General features: G+C 38.8%; 1 pseudogene; it reads left to right on the top strand.

Annotated features, from left to right (window-relative positions):
* The first annotated feature begins 19,395 nt into the window (after positions 1-19,395).
* On the top strand, positions 19,396-19,496 carry LOC132541574 (U6 spliceosomal RNA; annotated as a pseudogene).
* The last annotated feature ends 336 nt before the right edge of the window (positions 19,497-19,832 follow it).

The raw sequence follows: 19,832 nt of genomic DNA, 5'->3' as shown, positions 1-19,832 counted from the left end.
CCTCCCAAACATTTTAAAAGGTTAAAATGTCAACAATCCTACAGAAAGGCAGTATGTAGAGTAAGTAAAGTATACATGTTGGCCTCCCACAATCCTGACTTAGACTTCTGACACTGGCTGTGTCAGGGCTCACTCAGCAAAACAGGAGCTAGTTAAATTATTTTGACAGAGAGAATTTACGTGAGGAGAACTGTGAAATAACTAATGAAAGATGGGAAAGATTAAAGGGAAAACCCTAGATACCCAGTTACAGCAGGAAACAGCTACAACTTGCCCCCCACTCAGGTTGAGAGTTGGGGGAGGCTAGGGACAAAAAGGAAAAGGATTTAACACTTGGAGGCCTAAAGCAAAGTTTTAGCATATGGAAACTTGAAAGAGGGGCCCTTACAGATTTCAGAGGTTTTTTTCAGGAATGCTGGTGCCCTACAAAGCTGGAACTCTGACCACAGAGGAAGGAATGCCTGGGGTGGGGGTGTTCTGATATTGGTAAAAGTTATGTAATGATTCTGCTTTTATTTATAAGAGGGAAAAGAAACTGCGACTGACAGCAATTCCTCACCTACCAGGGTGAGGAAGCTTTGCTGGGGAGGTTCCTGTAGGGGGCAGTAAAAAGGAGGAAGGAGAATGAGCTTTTCTCCCCTCCTCTAGTTTAGAAGACTCTTTCCAGAGCCCTTCAATGGCTGAAATACATAAAGGACCATCAAAAAAGGGGAATGTGTTTTGCAAAGTCTCTCTCCCAAAACTAAAAGAAAGAAGAAAGAAAGATGGGCAGAAAGGAAGAGAGAAAACAGGAGAGATTATAGATAGTATCTGGGAGGTGTTGCTGTGTGGACTTGGGCTTGAATGCAATAAGTTCTGAGTTTGATTCCCCACCTTCATATTGCTGGTGATACTCTGGACTTCTGTCTATATCTCTGGTTAATAAGGAAGCAATCCTTTTAATGTTTAGAATAGTGAGTATAGAAAGTGAGTTTGAGACTGAAAGGCTATAGCTTAAAACCAACATGATGTGTTATTAGCTCTGTGCTTTCTGCTTGCATAGATATCTGATCGTTGGAAGGAATCAGTTCTGTCAGGGTGCTGTAACACCCCCAGGTTCTGATTCCTGTTCAAGGGCCCAGTCAGTGGCACACCTGGTTGCGCATACACATTACAGTGTGCAAGGACACCGGTTCAAGCCCCTGGTGCAGGGAAGCTTCACAAAAGATGATGAAGTGATGTTTTAACTCTCTCTCCTAAAATAATTCAACACAACTATCAAAAAAAGTTCAAAATTGTTAAGTTTTGCTTTCTAACGTACCCATTACAAACTGAGGCTGACACAGGAAATAGATGAAGTTGAAGTATTTATTCACACAAGCACACAGAATAGCCATTTTTAGAAACTTACACTTGTAAAGACACAGCAACTCTCTCTCTCTCTCTCTCTCTCTCTCTCTCTCTCTCTCTCACACACACACACACACACACACACACACACACACACACACACACCTCAGGAGGGCTGAGCACCTGGCCCCTCCCCGAAGCCAGAGTGCCAAAAGTGGTCCAGTCACTTGAGAGAGAGAGACCCAGATGCTGGGATTCATCTTCTTTTAAAGGGTCCAAAGGAGGCGTTTTTTTTTTTTTCAGAGAGGTTACATAGTACATTTCTTAGCTATGTCTAAACATTTTAAAACTATCAAGTGTAAACATTTTAGAACTATCATGTGGCATGGGAAAACAAGTGGGATTACAGAAGCAGAATGTGCAGGTTAGAGATAACCATCATGGCACAAAGATTACAAAGCAAATAGTCTAGTTTGCCAGAAACTCAGCAAATAGTCTAGTTTACCAGAAACTATCCGCTGTCCTTGAATAGGGTAAATGGGGAAATTCCTTTATTGTCTAGTTAAATTGTTTAGCATGCTATAACGGGGATTTCTAAATGAATTAGTTATTTGGAGATCCTGGGGAACTTACTCCTTCATAGTTGTAATTACCAGAAAACCTCGTTGAAGATAAACTTGGCCAATGGGCTTCCCGGCGTGGTGGGGAGGTGGGGGTGGTGGTGGTTGGGATGGGACACAGTCCTTTGGTGCTGGGAATGGTGTTTATCTACAAAAAAAAAAAAAAAGAAAGAAAGATAAACTTACTCACTTCTTATTCAAAACTAAACTTTTGGAAAGGCAGAATGCAAATGCATAGAGAAAAAAATTTAGATTTATTGAGAATATAATTTTGAGGAGAAGTTAGCTCTTATCCTGATTTCTCAAATGATTCATTTTAGGGTCTGATTTGGGGCTTAAGGGCATGAAAATAATTTTTAATCTGCTTTTTGAAGGAAAGATGTTAGTGATAAAATCTGTTCTTTATTTTCTTCACTTCCTTTGACAATACAATCTTCTCTTAGCTTGAAATGGAGCAGGAATTGTCTGCCCATTCAGTGTTGCATAGAAAAGCCTAGCTCTGCACTGCAGTCTTTTGTGTCAAAAGAAATACTTTATTTATTTAGTAATATTACACAATAGTGAGAATGGTAGTCTTCTTGTAGAGCTTTCCCCTCCCTCCTGCTTCATAGCTGCTTTTGAAAACCTCTAGGATTTCCCCAATGTTTGCTGCAGTTCTTCCACTGCTAGAGAAAGAGAGAGAGAGAAAAAAAAGATAGTATCAAAAGAAGAGGATAACTTACCAGACACTAGTTCCTTCTTATGAAGTTCATTCCTTAGGTATCTGGTTTTAAGTTCTCCAGATACCAATGTAGTTTAAAATGGAGAAAATACTGAATTTCCATTATGATTTCACATATGGTTTGTTAGGGGTAAATTCTAAAGTTTCAGTCTCTGCTCCACTTTGAAGCTGTTTTAATTCATAAGTTATATTCACCAGACCTTTATATTCATGGAAAAAATACCTGAAGATCTTGTAACTGGAGCTATGTAGACTCTGAATAAATGGTTTGAGTATGAGATTTGAAAGTTCATAGAATATTATATTATACTATATTTTATTTTATTTTATTTTCCAGAGTATAACATAGCTTTGGCATATGATTATACCAGGAACTGAACCTGGGACTTCTGGCAATGCAAGAACCATGTAATACCACTGCACAACCTATCTTTGAAGATTTGGAAATATTTTCAACCCCCACTCCTATAATTTCTACTTTAAGCCTTCTCTTTCTGTATCCTAGATTTAAAACTATAGCTATTTCTTTCTTTCTTTCTTTCTTTCTTTCTTTCTTTCTTTCTTTCTTTCTTTCTTTCTTTCTTTCTTTCTAATTTAAGAAAGTAGACATTAACAAAACCATAGAATGAGAGGGGTACAATTCCGCATAATTCCTATAACCCGATCTCCACATCCCACCCCCTCCCCTGATGGCCTTCCCATTCTCTATCTCTCTGGGAGTATGGACCCAGGGTCGTTGTGGGTTGCAGAGGGTGGAAGGTCTGGCTTCTGTAATTGCTTCCCCGCTGAACATGGGCGTTGACTGGTCGATCCATACTCCCAGTCTGTCTCTCTTTTTCCCTAGTAGGGTGGGGCTCTGAGGAAGTGGCACTCCAGTACACATTGATGGGGTCATCTGTCCAGGGAAGCCTGGTCAGCATCCAGAACCTGGTGGCTGAAAAGAGAGTTAACATACAAAGCCAAACAAATTGTTGAACAATCATGGACCTAAAGACTGTAATAGTGCAGATGAAGTGTTGGGGGTATTCCCTGCATGCTCTTGTGTACTTCTGCTTTCAGGTATATATTTTTCCCCTAGTTTATGGGCACGGGTGAACCTATGCTCTATCTCAGGGGACCTGGACTATATCTAGGTTTGGGGACTTTATTGGGGAGTGGAACGGCTGGAATGCAATTAGAGAATACTATGAAAGGAAAGGTCTCACCCGAGTGATGAAGCTGAAGGGTTGTCATTCCACACCTGAAGTCTCTGGACACAGTCTGATATAGCTCAGATATTTCTTTCAAATCTTGGAAAACTTAATTTGACCTGCACCATCTTTAAAATGCAGGAAATGAGTTTTTTTTAATTTTTAAAATTTTTTGAATTTATTTAAATTTATTTTTTTACTGGGGAGTTAATGTTTTACAGTCTATACAACAGTTTGTACATGCATAACATTTCCCAGTTTTCCACATAACAATACAACCCCCACTAGGTCCTCTGCCATCATGTTCCAGGACCTGAAGCCCCCCTACCCACTCCAGAGTCTTACTTTAGTGCAATACACCAACTCCATTCGAAGTTCTGCTTAGTGTTTTCTCTTCTGATCGTGTTTGTCAACTTCTGCCTGTGAATGAGATCATCCCATATTCATCCTTCTGTTTCTGACTTATTTCACTTAACATGATTTCTTCAAGCTCCATTCAAGGTGGACTGAATATGATGAAATCACTATTTTTAATAGCTGAGTAGTATTGCATTGTGTATATAGACCACAACCTGTTCAGCCACTCATTTGTTGTCTATTGTTGGATACCTGGGTTGCTTCCAGGTTTTGGCTATTGCAAACTGTGCTCCTATGAACATAGATACACACAAGTCTTTTTGGATGGTTGTGTTGGGTTCCTTAGGATATATCCTCAGGAGAGGAATTGCAGGGTCATAGGGTCCACTTGTAGCCTTCTGAGAGTTCTCCAAACTGCTCTCCACAGGGGTTGGACCAATTGACGTTCCCACCAGCAGAGCAGGAGGGTTCCTTTGTCCCCACAGCCTCTCCAGCATTTGTTGCTGCTGTCTTTTCTGATGTATGACATTCTCACAGGAGTGAAGTGGTATCTCATTGTTGTCTTTGTTTGCATTTCTCTGACCATCAATGACTTGGAGCATTTTTTTTTTTCGTGTTTCTCCACCAAATGAGGTTTAATGTAACATTTTTGAGTTGGTCTTAGGAAAACAGGTGATCCATTAGAGACACTTGGTAAATATTTGATAATTTTCTACCTGTCGAAATACCACAAATAATTTAGATATCTGTGGAAGTTTGGGGAACCTTTGCTGCCAAAGAATGTGCAAGAAGTCTGTTGGGTCTTCCTTCCACAAGAGCCCTGTGGGACTTTTTGAGGAGACAATATCCTCCTCTGCTTTTCTAGAGTTCCAGCTTCTTTAGGGCTATATGCTGTTAGACTTATTCCTTTATGAATCTATTCAAATCATTGGATCGCTCCCAATGGATGTTTCTTACCATAGTGGATTTTCAGAATTCAAAACAGACCGGCTCATGATCAGTAAGGAAAAAAAAAAATACACAGAGATGCTCATATCCTGATAGAAACATTTGGTTGTAGTAATATGCAAGGTTGAAAATGAGATGATGAGACAGAAAATAGATCTAAATTCTGGTTTGTAAACCATCAGGCCTATACAAACTAGTTACTAATAGAATCTTTAGAAACTACATACTCTACCCCAAATTAAAGATTACCCTAAATAATACAAAGCTTTATCTGTTTCAATTGCTAATACTTTTGTGACCCTAAGGCAGGGGGTAGATAGCATAATGGTTATGCAAAGAGACTGTTACATGCCTGAGGCTCTGAAGTCCCAGGTTCAATCCTCTGCACCACCACAAACCAAAGTTGATCAGTGTTCTGGTTAAAGTAAATAAATAAATTAATAATAATAATAATAGTTTTGTGACCCATACACTTCTTACATACTGTACAGGCAACCGATAGTTCCAATCTTTCAGTGCTTCTATGAGAAACAATTGAATTGATATTTTAATTACTATTATCATTGTTTAAGTAGATAGAAATGTACTTTTTACCACTTTCTTTTAAAAACCTGTCTAGGATTGACTATAGTTATTTTGAAAGCCCTCTTGGGCAATTTTCTTTGATTGCACCCCGTGGATATTTTAATCTTGTCATTTTTGTTCAAGGACCAGCAGTGGCTCCCTATTGATCTTTACATTCAATACAAACATCTTTTCCTACTGCCAATCGCTCAGCTCATTTCTCCAATTTAATTTTCATTATAACTCAACATTAATGCTCTCATTTGTCAAGTTAAATCACTTCTTACTTCCTTAAAATTCAATTGCAAAATTACAGAGTTGTTTTTAAAAAGATCGTGTAATTCACCTCCTTATTTTCAGATAAAATCAGGCTAATATTGGCTGAGTCACGTAGCTAGTTACAGACAGTGCTGGACTTGCACTGATGCCGCTTCTTCCCTCTACCTGGTACTTGCCTTACATAGAGCACTTTCACCTCTTCACTCTGTGCCATGGACAGAGAATGATGTACTCTCTACAGCCCATCTCTTTTCCTTCTAAACTTCATGACTTGCCATTGCTCCAAAACACCTCTTTATAACTCAGGCCCCTTAGAGCTCTGACCCTTTAACCTCAGGTGAGTCTCATTGGCCTTAATTTCATGTCATTTTTTTTTCTCCACATTGCCATAGTCCTTGCTCTACACGTGTATATGAAAGAATTCAAGTCAAACTAGTGGGAATTTCCATTTATTACTTTTCCTAATAGTATGGTGTGCATTTTGGTCCTCTAGTTATGAAACCTTCAGTATAGTTTTTTTTTTTTTTTCTTATCATTTCCTCTTGGCTCCTATGTTGGTGGTAAATACCACAGTTCTCTATACAGATGAGGAAGGAGGGAAGCAAGTTGTCTGATCTTATTTATATCTTACTGCTTTTAGAAGTAAAAAAAAAAAAAAATCACAGTCAGTTGATGCTATAACTGTTTGAAACTGTCTTTGCTAGACCAAATTATTCTATGTCATTTACTAGCTTTGGAATTGTGATATGGCTGAAAGCTATATTACAACTCAGTAGTTACTAATAATAGTGGCAGCACTTACATTTTAAGATGATTTCCTTTTTTTGCCTCCAGGGTTATTGGTGGGGCTCAGTGCCTGCACTACGAATCCACCACTCCTGGAGGCCATTTTTTTCCCATTTTGTTGCCCTTGTTGTTGATGTTATTATTGTTGCCACTGCTGTTGTTGTTGCTGGATAGAACAGAGAGAAATAGAGAAAGGAGGGAAAGACAGAGAGGGAGAGAAAGATAGACACTTGCAGAGGAGTTACTTCACAACCTGTGAAGTGACTCTCCTGCAGGTGGAGATCCAGGGGTTTGAACTGGGATCCTCTCGCTTCAAACTATATGCACTTAAACGAGGGCACTACCATCAGGCCCCCAACTCTAATTATTTATCATAGATAACACTACAAGCAAACACACCCAACCTTTGTCTCATGGTATACATTTCAAATTAAAAATGATCCATGAGAAGATAATTCAAACAAAAGGGTTTTCTATCTCTGCTTCTAAGGTACAAAGAAACAGGATAAAATCATGGAGAATTGTCTCCCCGTGAAAATAGTGATGTTTATGTAGAATACATGTCTCGTGTTCAGAGTGAACTAATAATGATTTTGATAGGCTGCAAAGATCACATAGAAAGTTTTGCCATTTTGATAAGAGGGAGTCTAAATAAATCTTTGCTAATGAGGGGATGGAGGCCTGAAGTAACTTGCTTAGCTGAAAAGATAATTATTAATGAATTGCTATGCTATGAGTATATCTATATTTAGATAGATCAGTATATATATATATATATATATATATAAAACAAATGTTCTTCTACTTCCTATTTCTTTTTTAAACTTTTTAAAATTATCTTTATTTATTTATTGGAAAGAGACAGCCAGAAATCAAGAGGGAAGGAGGTGGAAAAGAGAAAGAGAGACACCTGCAACACTGCTTTACCACTAACAAAGCTTTCTCTCTGCAAGTGGGGACTGGAGCTCGAAACCAGATCCATGTGCATTGTAACATGTGCACTCAACCAGGTGTGCCACCACCCAGCTCTCTACTTCACCATTTCTCTCTCTCTCGCTACCAGTGTTGTTATGGGACTCTGTGCCTGTACTGTTCCACTATTACTGGAAGTCATTTTTTTAAAAAAAATTATTGAAGGGTCTAATGCTTTATAGTGCAATCATTGACATATGCATACAATTTCATTATATAATAGCCCCACAGAGATTTCTTCCTATTCTCCCTCCCCCTCCCTCCCCAAAGTCCTTTGCTTTGGTAGAATACACCATGTCCAATCCATGTTTCCTTCCCCACCCCTACTTTATTAAGTCCCACTAATAAGTGAGATCATTTGATATTTGCCCTTATCTCTTTTTTTAATCTCACTCAACATGATATCCTTGAGTTTCATCCAAAAGGATGCAAAGGAGACAACTTTATCATTTTAAACAGCTGAGTAGTATTCCATTATGTATATATACACCACAGTTTCTTTTTATCCACTCATCTGATTTTGGGCTTCTGGGTTGGGAAGCTGTTTTTCTTATAGTGGTTAAAGAGGGGAGGGAGAGAGAGGAGAGACACCTGTAGCCCTGCTTCATGACTCATGAAGTTTTCCCCCCTGCAGATGGGAGCTGGGGGCATGAACCCAAGTCCTAAAGCATGGTAATGTGTACACGCCACTAGATTATCTGGGCCCATTACCTATCTTTTTTTCCTAATTATTTTTCTTTCACTTTTTATTTTATTTGATAAAACAGAAATAAATTGAGAGGAAAGAGAAATAGAGAGGGAGAGAGAAAGATGGACACTTTCAGGTTTGATTCACAGCTCCTGAAGCATCCCCCCAACCCCTGCAGTTGGGGGCATGGACTTGAACCTGAGTCTTTATGCATGCTAGTGTGTGCACATGACTGGCTTCCTTCTCAATTATTGACTTTTGTTTCAACAGCCGTGTCAGGACCACTGCCAATCATTTGATGTACGGTATATTCAAGCTGTTGCTTTATAGGAGAATGCTTACTTTAGATAATCTTATAAGCTTGATCCTGACAATTCTACTTTGTTAGTTGAATTTCCTTACTGAGGGGGACAACCTTCTGATCTTATTTTTATCTACACTTCCTTCAATGGTGGTGTCTCTAATTTCCATAATATATCCATCAGTGTGTAATGCTTCTGTTCCTAACATTTCCTAGTCTGTTTCTGAAAACTCTCTCTAATTTAACAAAGAAGACCTTAGGGGCTGGGAAGTGGTGCGTCTGGTTAAGCACACATATTACCAAGCTTTGATTGAGGTCCATCCTCCTCACCTGTAGGGGGTCGATTCACACACAGTGAAGCACGTCAGCAGGTGTTTGTCTTTCTCTCCCTCTCTCCATACTCTCTTAATTTCTCTCTAGCTTATCTAATAAAAAATTTAAAAGAAAAAAAAAAAGGGCTGCCAAGAGCAGTGGATTTGTGCTGGCATGCAGCCCCGGTGATAATAAAAAAAAAAAGACCTTACTTTATCCAAGCCATGACATCATCTCCCCAGACAATAACTTGGATCAACCTGTATATCAGATTTCAGGCTCAGGGAAAAAAAAAAAAAAAAAAAAAAAAAAAAAAAAACTAGTGTAGCCACAGGCCCTTTAGAATATAACTAAAATATGCCTACCAGCTATCTATAAAACGAAGACCCCTCCCCCAACTCTTAATCTGCACTATTCCAGCCTTTAGGTTCATGATTAGTTGACAATTTGTTCTGCTTTATATTTTAACTTTCTTTTCAGCAACCAGGTTCCAGATGCTAGCATGATACCAACCAGAATTCCCTGGACAGACAACCCCACCAATGTGTCTTGGAGCTCGGATTCCCTAGAACCCTGCCCCACTAGAGAAAGAGAGAGGCAGGCTGGGAGTGTGGATCAACCTGTCAACGCCCATGTTCAGCAGGGAAACAATTACAGAAGCCAGACCTTCTACCTTCTGCATCCCACAATGACCTTGGGTCCACACTCCCAGAGAGTTAAAGAATAGGAAAGCTATCAGTGGAAGGTATGGGATACAGAGTTTTGGTGGTGGGAATTGTGTGGAGTTGTACTCCCCTTATCATATGATTTTGTCAGTGTTTCCTTTTTATAAATAAAAAAAGAAAAAAAAAGAAAAGAAAAGAAAAGAAAAGAAAAGAAAAGAAAAGACCTTATGTGATCTAAACTCTGAATGCACCACCACCTGGAATTCTGTTTCCAACCAAGGTTTTCTCTCAAGATATTCTAGCCTCCCCCACATATTCCCAGCAGTTTCATACCTCTCAACTTTTTGTTAAATTCTGTTTTTTTACCTTTAAAATGCATTTGTGTGTAGTAAATTTTTGTTCCTCCCTGAAGTGTAGATTCAGTTATTTCTCTTCTAAGAGTCTCAGTCTGGGCTGAATTCTCATCTCTGCCTCCATTGCCCTCTTAGTGATCTCCCTGACACTTAGTATAGAAAGTTTCTGCTTCTCTTCCGAGAGGTATGAGCTTCTTAGAAACAGGTACTGTGTTATATTTGTTTGTGTTTCCTTAGGTTCAGGACACAGTCCAGCACAGACTTGGTTTCCAAAGTGTTTAAGTGAATAGAACTGACAATTATAAATGAGTATGAACTGTAAATTACAGTTTAGTAAGCCTCAGAAAAATTACACATTAAATCATTGAATAATTGGGAAATTTTAGGAATCCATTCTCAGTAAGAATAAGCAAATGAAGAAAAATACAATTGTGGTTATTAAAGTGCTGAGAAATTGTGCCAATGCAGTCATATCTGCCATGTTGTCCCCTCAGGCTACTGCTAGTTCCCTGGAGAGTTGGGACATTCTCGGAGTGCCTGTTCAGCCATGTTGTGCCCTCAGGACATTGTCTATATCCCTGCGATATCTGGAGTGCTCTGGTTACTCCTCCCCCCTCCCATTCTCATGAGAGTTATCATCCTATCCTGGAGTGCTATGGTTACTCCTCCCCCTTCCCATTCTCGCGAAAGCTACTCCTATAAAAACCCTGCGTTTTCCGCACCTCTCTCTCTTGCTGGCGCTCCACTCTGGTGTTCAGACGCAGGAAAGGTTACTGCGTGAGGCAGCCATTTTCTCTACCTCCACGTGGCCCAACCTGCTTCTCTGACACCCAACTCTGAGGTGCCAGCGCGAATAAAGATTTTTGTTTCCTCTTCGCTCTGGACCCTCTCTCTCTCTTCTCTGCGGCCCGCGCACTACAACATTTGGCTCTACAACATTAAAGGAGAAGGAGGTTAATGATATCTAACTTTGGATATCTGAATATTATAGGAAGATATTGTGACAGATTTTTTTATTAGTTATGTAATATTAATTTGCAAGACAATAGGTTTTTAATTCCATACAGTTTCCACCACCAGAGTTCTGTGTTCCATCCCTTTCATTGCAAACATCCCTAATGTTTACTCCTCTGGGAGTATGGACTGAAATTCTTTTTGGGGTGCAGGAAGTGGACAGTCTGGCTTCTGTAACTGCTTCTCTGTTGGACATGGACACCAGCAGGTGGATCCACACCCCCAGCCTATTTCTGTCTTTCTTTAGTCAGGTAGGACTCTTGAGAGGTGAGGATCCAGGACACATTGACGAGGTCATTAGCCCAGGGAAGTCAAGATGAAATAAATCGTAGTAGTGTTTGCAATGTGGTGATTGAAAGGCAGAAAGAAAGAAAAAAAGAAAGAAAGACAAAACATTTAATAAACAGGAACCACAAAAGAGGAATAGGACAGATGAAAGTAGAGACCTTAATGTTGAAAGAAGCTAGGAATTCTATCTTAGGAATATTTCTAAGAGCCTATGTTTTAGTAATCTTTAGCATTATATTTTATCTTTCATTTTTTAATGTCCCTAAAAATTAAAACAAAAATCCCTGGTAACCATTTCAAAGTCTTAAAGAAAATAGCACTTAGTTTATGGTCATTTATGAAACATGTTCTGTGGGGCAGGTACTACACTAGCTACTGAACGCCTGAGGATATTTCTGGTCTTGCTGAAGACTTAAGCCACTTCTGAATAACATTTGATGTTAGAAGTAGTCATGATCAATGTTGACTGGGAGATTGTTATTTACTTAAGGTAATATAAGTGCCTAAAATAATATAAAGTGATATGCATATATATTTTCCTTTGTTTTAATTCTACTAACATTTTTTGTTTGTGGTATGTGCCATGGTTACTACCATTACTACTATAGAGTGATTGTTACTGTTATAATGGTAACTGAATGAAAGTTGAGATGGATGACAAAAAGATCCAAATTTACCTTTGTGAGTTCAATAATAAACAAAAGTCAGCATAGTGAATGGTAAAGTTTTGCACACGACGCTCAAGAACCAGTGTTACTAGGTGGAAGTCAGAACAAGATAGTCTTGCAGAAAAGAGTCCTTCTTCTTCTTCCTTTCCTCCTCTTCCTCTTCCTCCTCCTCTTCTTCCTCCTCCTCTTCTTCTCCTTCTTCTATTTCTTCTCCTTCTTCTTCTATTTCTTCTTCTCCTTCTTCTTCCTCAACTTCTCCCTCCTTCTCCTTCTCCTTCTCCTTTTTCTTCTTCTTCTTCTTCTCCTTCTTCTTCATCATCATCAAAGATGTTGCTCAGAAATGGAATGGATTACCCTGGAAGATTATTCACTAGTGCTTTTAAGCAGAGAATCATTCCTCACTTCCACAAGAATATAGGTTGTAAGAGGGGGACCCACCCACATGACTCAAGGGTGGTGGATGGATGAGAAAAATTATTATAGAGGTGTGAAAATGCTTTGGCTTGTGGCTGGGGCAGAAATGATTTTTTTCAATAGGATTATTAAGCTTATGTTGAGAACACTGGCAAGGCAAGGAGATCTAATGACAGAAGAAAATATTTCTGAGAAAACACGATAGGAAATAGTTAAAAAAACATTTAAAATAAAATTTCATAGTCTTTTGGGACAAACAAAATGGGTGGAACTAGAGGTGATTGTGTCTGGTGAAACAAGAGGTGAGAGACAACTGCTGCATGTTTTTACTCATATGCAGAATCTAGAGACTTGAAACAGATAAACTTGCAAAAAAAAAAAGAAAAAACATAAAAATGCAATCTCTAAGGCTTTTCGAGAACTGTGGTGGCTATTGTTGGATGGGTGGGATAGAGATCTTTGGTGACAGGTGCAATGTAGAACTATACTCTGTATTCATAACATTCTAAACCACTATTAAATACTAATAAGTTTAAAGAGTAAATATAAAATTAATCTTCTTGAAAAAAATCAGAATATCACTGTACCACATTATACTTCTCCTCATCTGCCTCCTTCTTTTCCTTCTTCTCCTTCTTCTTCTTTTAAGTACTTTCTTACTGAAGGATACATGAGATTGATGCCACAACATTTTCTTTTATTAATTCACTGGAATCTCTGAAGGTTTTAACAATAGAAAAATGTAGGTCCTGATCCAGTCTTTGCTTCACTATATACTTCAGACTTTAGCTTAAAAAAAAAGTTGTCTGGTAAGATAACCACTCAGATGCTGCGATGACTTGAGTTATTTTGTGTTTTCTCTTTATTCATGGATCACCTGGCAGACGAGCTCTGCAGGCCCTCCCCTGGCCTTCATCTCCGTGGACTCCCAGAGTTTGTCTTTCTGCCTGGGCCAGGTGTCTCCAGCCCATGGTGTGAAGGAGCAAGCTTGTCTGGTCCTGCCAAATATCTGGGCCACACTAGACATTTTAGTTCATATTAAAAAATAAATCTGGAGCTGTTTAACATTCCCAAGCTGGTTGTGTAATTGTGTCTGTGTGCATGTGCATGTGTGTGTTTATGTGTGTGTGCACAACATGCAAAACTAGAAAGCAGAGAATTTCAGCTGGCCCAGAACCCACCATTTCCATCCAGCTGTTGGCTATATGCCTCACAACACTCTTACAGTCCATATTAATAGTTCCTGTGAAGTATGCTCTGTTATTTTACCCAGGCAACAAGACTCCCAACAGCTGGAGGGAACATCTTTGACCTAACTAGACAGTTAAGATTCTTCATCTGTTTAGGGACTGGGGGCAAGAATGTTTAAGACAGCTCTGAGATCTTTCTTCTTCAGAGAATCAATACCATTTGGTTAATGGCTAGAAAAACAGACTCTACCAAGATTCTACATAAAATGCACTTGCATTTTATACTTGCATCTCATGTTTCATCCCCTAATCTTCGTGCTCCTTTCTCATGAAAGTTACAGATTTACTCAAATCCTAACTAAAGGAAAGGACAGTTGAATGGTAATGTGCCACTTTTTAGATTCCAGAATATTGTTTTATGGAAATATTTTAGTCAGGATCTTCCTTACCAACCTTTCAGTTTGAAACGATTAATGGAGGAAATAAAAGGCAGGAGAAAAAGGTGTAGTTTTTTTTTTGGTCAGCGCTATTGCTATTGTTCTGTTGTCTCTCTGTGGTGTAAGAGAAGGCATCTAATCAGTCAGGGCCCTGTTTATCAGCTCACCTAAGAGAGACCATGGGATTTTGACAATGAAGCTTGTCTGCAGCCTCCATTCTAAAGAGAACTATTTACTCATTGTTCTTTGCACAGTATCTGATAGCCAGCCAATAGATTGCTACTTTTTATCTATATTCAGGTTTTCCATCTTGCCTTCATTTTTCAAGATTTTGCTGAGTGAAATATTTGCATTTGTCAGAGGTCGGAACTCAAACAAGACATCAGGATTTTCTGGCCAATCTTTGGGAAATTTGATAGGATGCTACTTGAAAATCTGATATGTGAGTGAATAGATATGCCTAAGTCTTCTTCAAAGACATTTACCCTTTTATTCAAGGAGTTTGATTCAATTAAAAACGAAACCACAAATATTCACCTGGCTTGTCTGTCAAAACCAGGCCTAATTTTACTCTAGAATTGTATAGTACTTATCAGTGGTTCTTTGTTTTTCAAGCTGTTCAGCACCTGAATACACAAAATCATTGTTTTACCCCACATAGTCTCTTCATATTTTGATGATTCAAAGTCAGCATAATTAACTACGTACTTTTGTTCTTTATTTGTGTAAAAGTTGTTGCCATTTTCAAAATAATGCCATAGTAAATCAGAAATGATATTATCAGTGATTTTTTTATTTGAAATCCTTTGCTATATTTCAGTAATTATGCAAATTAATGAAGTAAGACAATCTTATTTAGAAGCAATTCACATGATAAATGAAAAATAAAGCGCAAGAACATAGTTAAACTCAATTCTTATGTTTACAAGCTGTGTTTTATCATACTCATGGATTCTAACAGAGGCTTTCATTGTGAAATGGTTTACTTGTACTAAGCAAGATTATTTCTAAAATTAAACATCAGAAGGGTATATTCTTTGCTATTTTTTTATGCAGCTTGAGTGTGTAATGTGTTCTTCCAATTGGTTCCATATTGTTTCAGAAATGCTTATCAATGTGAAGTGTCATTCAATTTCATGGAGTCCTCTGATTCCACTTCTTTAACTGTAAACTGAACAAGAAAACAGATGTGTGATTGCAGCTCTTTTAAAACATTAAATTCTTAAAAGATGTGCCTTTCCCTCAAAATCCAAATTATTTTGTTTATTTTCCAGTTACCCTCTTTACTCCTGTTATTTGTTTTCTCTGAGTAGAAGGGCAGTGGTAAAATACTGTGCCAGGTAATCCCTTTTGAGAACTACCCATCTTCTCTTGTCTCTCAGAGGCTTTCTCTTTTCTCCTGGGGAGATTTATGATGTCTGCCTTCTGTATAATTCCACCTATTAAAGCTGATGTCCAGGGGAGACTGACATCACTTATTTGCTGGTGTGATTCTATATATATATATGATTCCATGTCCATTCGCATTTACTTTATAGAAAATTAGAAACTGTGTTGGGAGTGATCCTGGCCTGACTTGCCATCTTACTTTTGTCATTTTGTAGAGAGACACTCCACTCCTTTCTTGATATTGATGAAAAGTTCTAGCTTTTCAAGACAGGTTCTTCTTTTTTGGTGAGCTAAAGTCTGCTTTTCTCTACTTTTTAATTATTGACATTACTTTGCCCTCTAGGGTAATACAGAACAAGTCTAACTGCCTATTCGACCTGGCAACTTTTCAAATATCTGAAGAGAGTAACCATGTCTTTCTTTTGCTTTCTTTTACTCAAGTTAATCATTCCCAGTTCTTTAAGTTGTTCCTCATTTGACATGGTTTCCAGATTCTGCCAAGCATTTCCCTTCTCCACCGCCCATCTTGATCACTAGCAGTGAACACATTCTAATTTTCCAGTGCTTCTTTAAAATAGGGTATCCACGACTGAACATGACACTTCATTGTTCTTTAATTGACATTTGTATAACATGACTAACAATTAGTGCCTACATTTCCTCTGATGACGTCTTCTGGATAGCCCAGCTGTCTTTCACTTAATAAAAACTGTGCACCAGGTATAATACAGAAGAGAAAATTAGGAATGAGATCCAGTCTTTGCCCCTGAAGAAGCTGTAACAGGAAATTACTCATTGTAAACAAACTATTATAAAGTGGTGCGACTACAAAGAGAGAGTTCTAAGTACAAGATTTCAGAGTGAGAAGTTAAATGATAGACTATCTGGAGTGGCAGAGGAAGTGGTAATGAGCAGAGATTTGACTACTCATAAATCAGGTCTTTCCTATCGACAGCAGATTTTCAAATGTAAGAGTATGTTTTCTCTGCAGCTGAAATTGACTGACATTGCTCATTGTTAAAGGAGTTCCAGGGCTTTTGCTTTAATGATTCTGAAATGTTAAGTCTACCCTCTCTTTGGAAGACCAATACAGCCATACACCTGGAATTATCAGAGAATAGACACAGATATTTTTTTCTAAGTTAGAAAAATATATTGATTTTTCAACTGCATTGGAGCCTGTGTCCCTAAGCTGCATACTTTTCAGTGGCAAATGGTGTCTGCTAGCTGTTGCATTATGACTCCAGACCATTCTCTATGAAACAACACTACTTCTAGCTGTAGTTATCTGTGTCAGTTCAGATCCCTTTGAAATGATCTTTTTTTGGCTGGAACCAAAATTCAACTACCAGTTACTGCTATTTTTACCTTTCCAAAAGGTGATAGTCAGGAATTAAATTCACAAGTTCAACCATGTCGTTAAGATATACACTGTGGTGGTAGTCTGGCAGCAGTGTAGCAGGCTAAGCGCATGCAGGGATAGCCTGAGGGTGCTTCTTCCCAAGCAAGTGCTCTCTAGGTTGGAGAGAACTCAACTGGAGACAATCTAGGCTGCTGCCTGGGAGAGGGATCAGGAACTCGTGCCGAGCTAACGTAGCAGGAGATACACTCTGGAACTCTCAGAGCCAGAAAGCAATTCCAAGTGTTTTAAAACAGAAGAGCAGCGTATATATACTCTCCAAGTAGGGTGGAAACAGGATGTGACGTAGAGAGGGTGGAGTGAAAAAAGACTAGTGGAAATCAGGGTGTACTAGGAAAGGGCACGGAGCAAAAAGACATCAGACATCATGAACCAGTGGGGATTAAACCAATGCCCTGGAGGCAGGGCGGTGCTTAGTTAACAGTGGTTTATGTAAATAGACTGCAGCTTCAAGTGGGATCAAACAAATGCCCTGCAGGCATGGCGGTGCTTAGTTAAGCAGGATTAGAGACAGAGACTTTAAGCCGGGGGAGCTGGCATACTACCCAACAAGCGCACGTGGCACAAAGCTCAAAGACCAGCATAAGGATCCCTATTCTAGCCCCTGGTTCCCCACCTGCAGGGGCGTCACTTCACAGGCGGTGAAGCAGGTCTGCAGGTGTCTATCTTTCTCTCCCCCTCTCTGTCTTCCCCTCCTCTCTCCATTTCTCTCTGTCCTAACAACTATGACATCAACTACAACAACAATAACAACAATAACAACAACAAAACACACACACACAAAAAAAACAAGGGCAACAAAAGGGAAAAATAAATATAAAAAAATTTTAAAAAAGATATACACTATGTCAAGTTCTTTTTTAAAAAATGATAATCCTTATATTAGTGTAGCACTTTATAGATTAATTCTCACTAGCCATTATCCCACTATGATTAAATGGAGAAGAGTTGTCTATATTTTATGATGAATGAAGCTGAGGCTCAGAGTTGTTTCAAGGTCACGCGTAGAAAGTCATAAAGTTGACAGTACAGTGGACCCTTGAACAATATGGTTTTGAACTGTATGGAATCACTTAGATGAAGATTTTTTTTTCTGTTTTAAGGGTTCCACATTTGCAGATTTAGCCAACAGCTGTTGCCAGTTGAATGTGCAGACACAGAACCCACATATAAGGAGGACTGACTCTAACTTAGAAAATCTACTGATTTTTCAACTGCATTGGAGTCTGTGTCCCTAAACTCCATACTTTTCAGTGGCATATGGTGTCTGCTAGCTGTTGCATCATGGCTCCAGAACATTCTTTATAAAACAACACTACTAGTTGTAGTTAAGTTTATATTTTATCATTTGGTGGTACACATTTTACTTCAAGGGATTCTTACAGTGACCTATTCATGTAGTCTAGGCAGGTGATTGTAAGATACATTGTTTCTTTTGCTTAAGCAATTAATAAGCTCAGCAGAAGAGAACCTTAATAAATAAATATATTTTAAAGCAGAGTGTCAGGTAGTAAATTAGAGGACAGTTGGACAGTTTCTTAATCAGTGGCATTGATTTTCAAAAGTTAAGGAGAAGCCAGGCAGTGGTACACCTGGTTAAGCACACACATCCTTATGTGCTAGGACCTGGGTTTAAACCTTAGCTCCCTACCTATGGGAAGAATGCTTCACCAGTGGTGAAGCAGGTCTGCAGGTGTCTATCTTTCTCTCTCCCTCTCTGTCTCCCCCTCCCCATTCTCAATTTCTCTCTGTCCTATTCAATGGAGAAAAAAGAAAAGGAAAAAAATGGCTGCCTGATAACCCTGGTGACAACTGGGGGGGGGGGAGAGAGGGAGAGAGGGAGAGAGGGAGAGAGGGAGAGAGGGAGAGAGGGAGAGGGAGAGGGGGATAGGGAGAGGGAGAGGGAAAAAGGGAGAGGGAGAGAGGGAGAGAGGGAGAGGGAGAGAGGGAGAGGGAGAGGGGGATAGGGAGAGGGAGAGGGAAAGAGGGAGAGGGAGAGAGGGAGAGAGATCTTAGTAAAAAAGAAAGGAAGGAAAGAAAGAAAGAAGGAAGGAAAGAAGGGAGGAGTAAGGAAGAAAGGAAGGAAGGAAGGGGAAAAGTTTGAGTTTTGGGGTTTGCAGGACAAAGGTTCAGAAAACTGGAAATTATAGACTACATTAAGATATGTTCTTCTATTATGAAATTTGATAAGTACTGGTTTATAAGATAGTTTGGGGTGGCAGATGAAGGGTAACATAACTTTCTCTCTTTTTGAATCAGTGTCAAATATTAGTGGTTAATATAACTTAGGGTAAATTACCTAATTTGTCTATGCCAATATTTCCTTACCTGTACAATATGAATAATACCTATCTTTTGTATTGTGATAATTAAGCTAGTTTGTATACTTTATTGAACAAAGTACAGTAAATACCAATATTACTAATATCTTGGTAGTGTCAAAGAAATACTTTCACTTTAACAGATTTTCTTTGCAAGTGATCAGGCTATGTGCTCTCTTCAGCAGCACATCTACTAAAAATTGGATGGATACAGAGAAGATTAGCATGGCCCCTGCACAAGTGATCAGGCCAGATACAGTTTTTTTTTTTCTCTTATGCATCTTTTAAAGCAGAGTGTCAGGCAGTAAATTAGAGGATAGTTTCTTAATCAGTGGCATTGATTTTCACTTTCTCAACATATCACTGCTCATTTGTATTGAGATGTAACAGTGAATGCTTAAAAAAAGTCCCCCATTAGACTCAATTACAGAGGGAAAAATAAAAAAAAAGACTAATAGTCAAGAAATACTAGGTTTCATTGGGATCGTGAGCTGGGAAAAGAATATTTTACAGGGTAAAATGGGGTAGATAGCATAATGGTTATGCAAAGAGACTCTCATGCCTGAGGCTCTGAAGTCCCAAGTTCAGTCTCCTGCACCACCATAG

This window comes from Erinaceus europaeus, chromosome 11, assembly GCF_950295315.1.
Source record: "Erinaceus europaeus chromosome 11, mEriEur2.1, whole genome shotgun sequence".
Classification (NCBI taxonomy): Eukaryota; Metazoa; Chordata; class Mammalia; order Eulipotyphla; family Erinaceidae; genus Erinaceus; species Erinaceus europaeus.
Note: the sequence above shows the minus strand (reverse complement) of the source record. Positions and strands in the feature narration are given on the sequence as shown.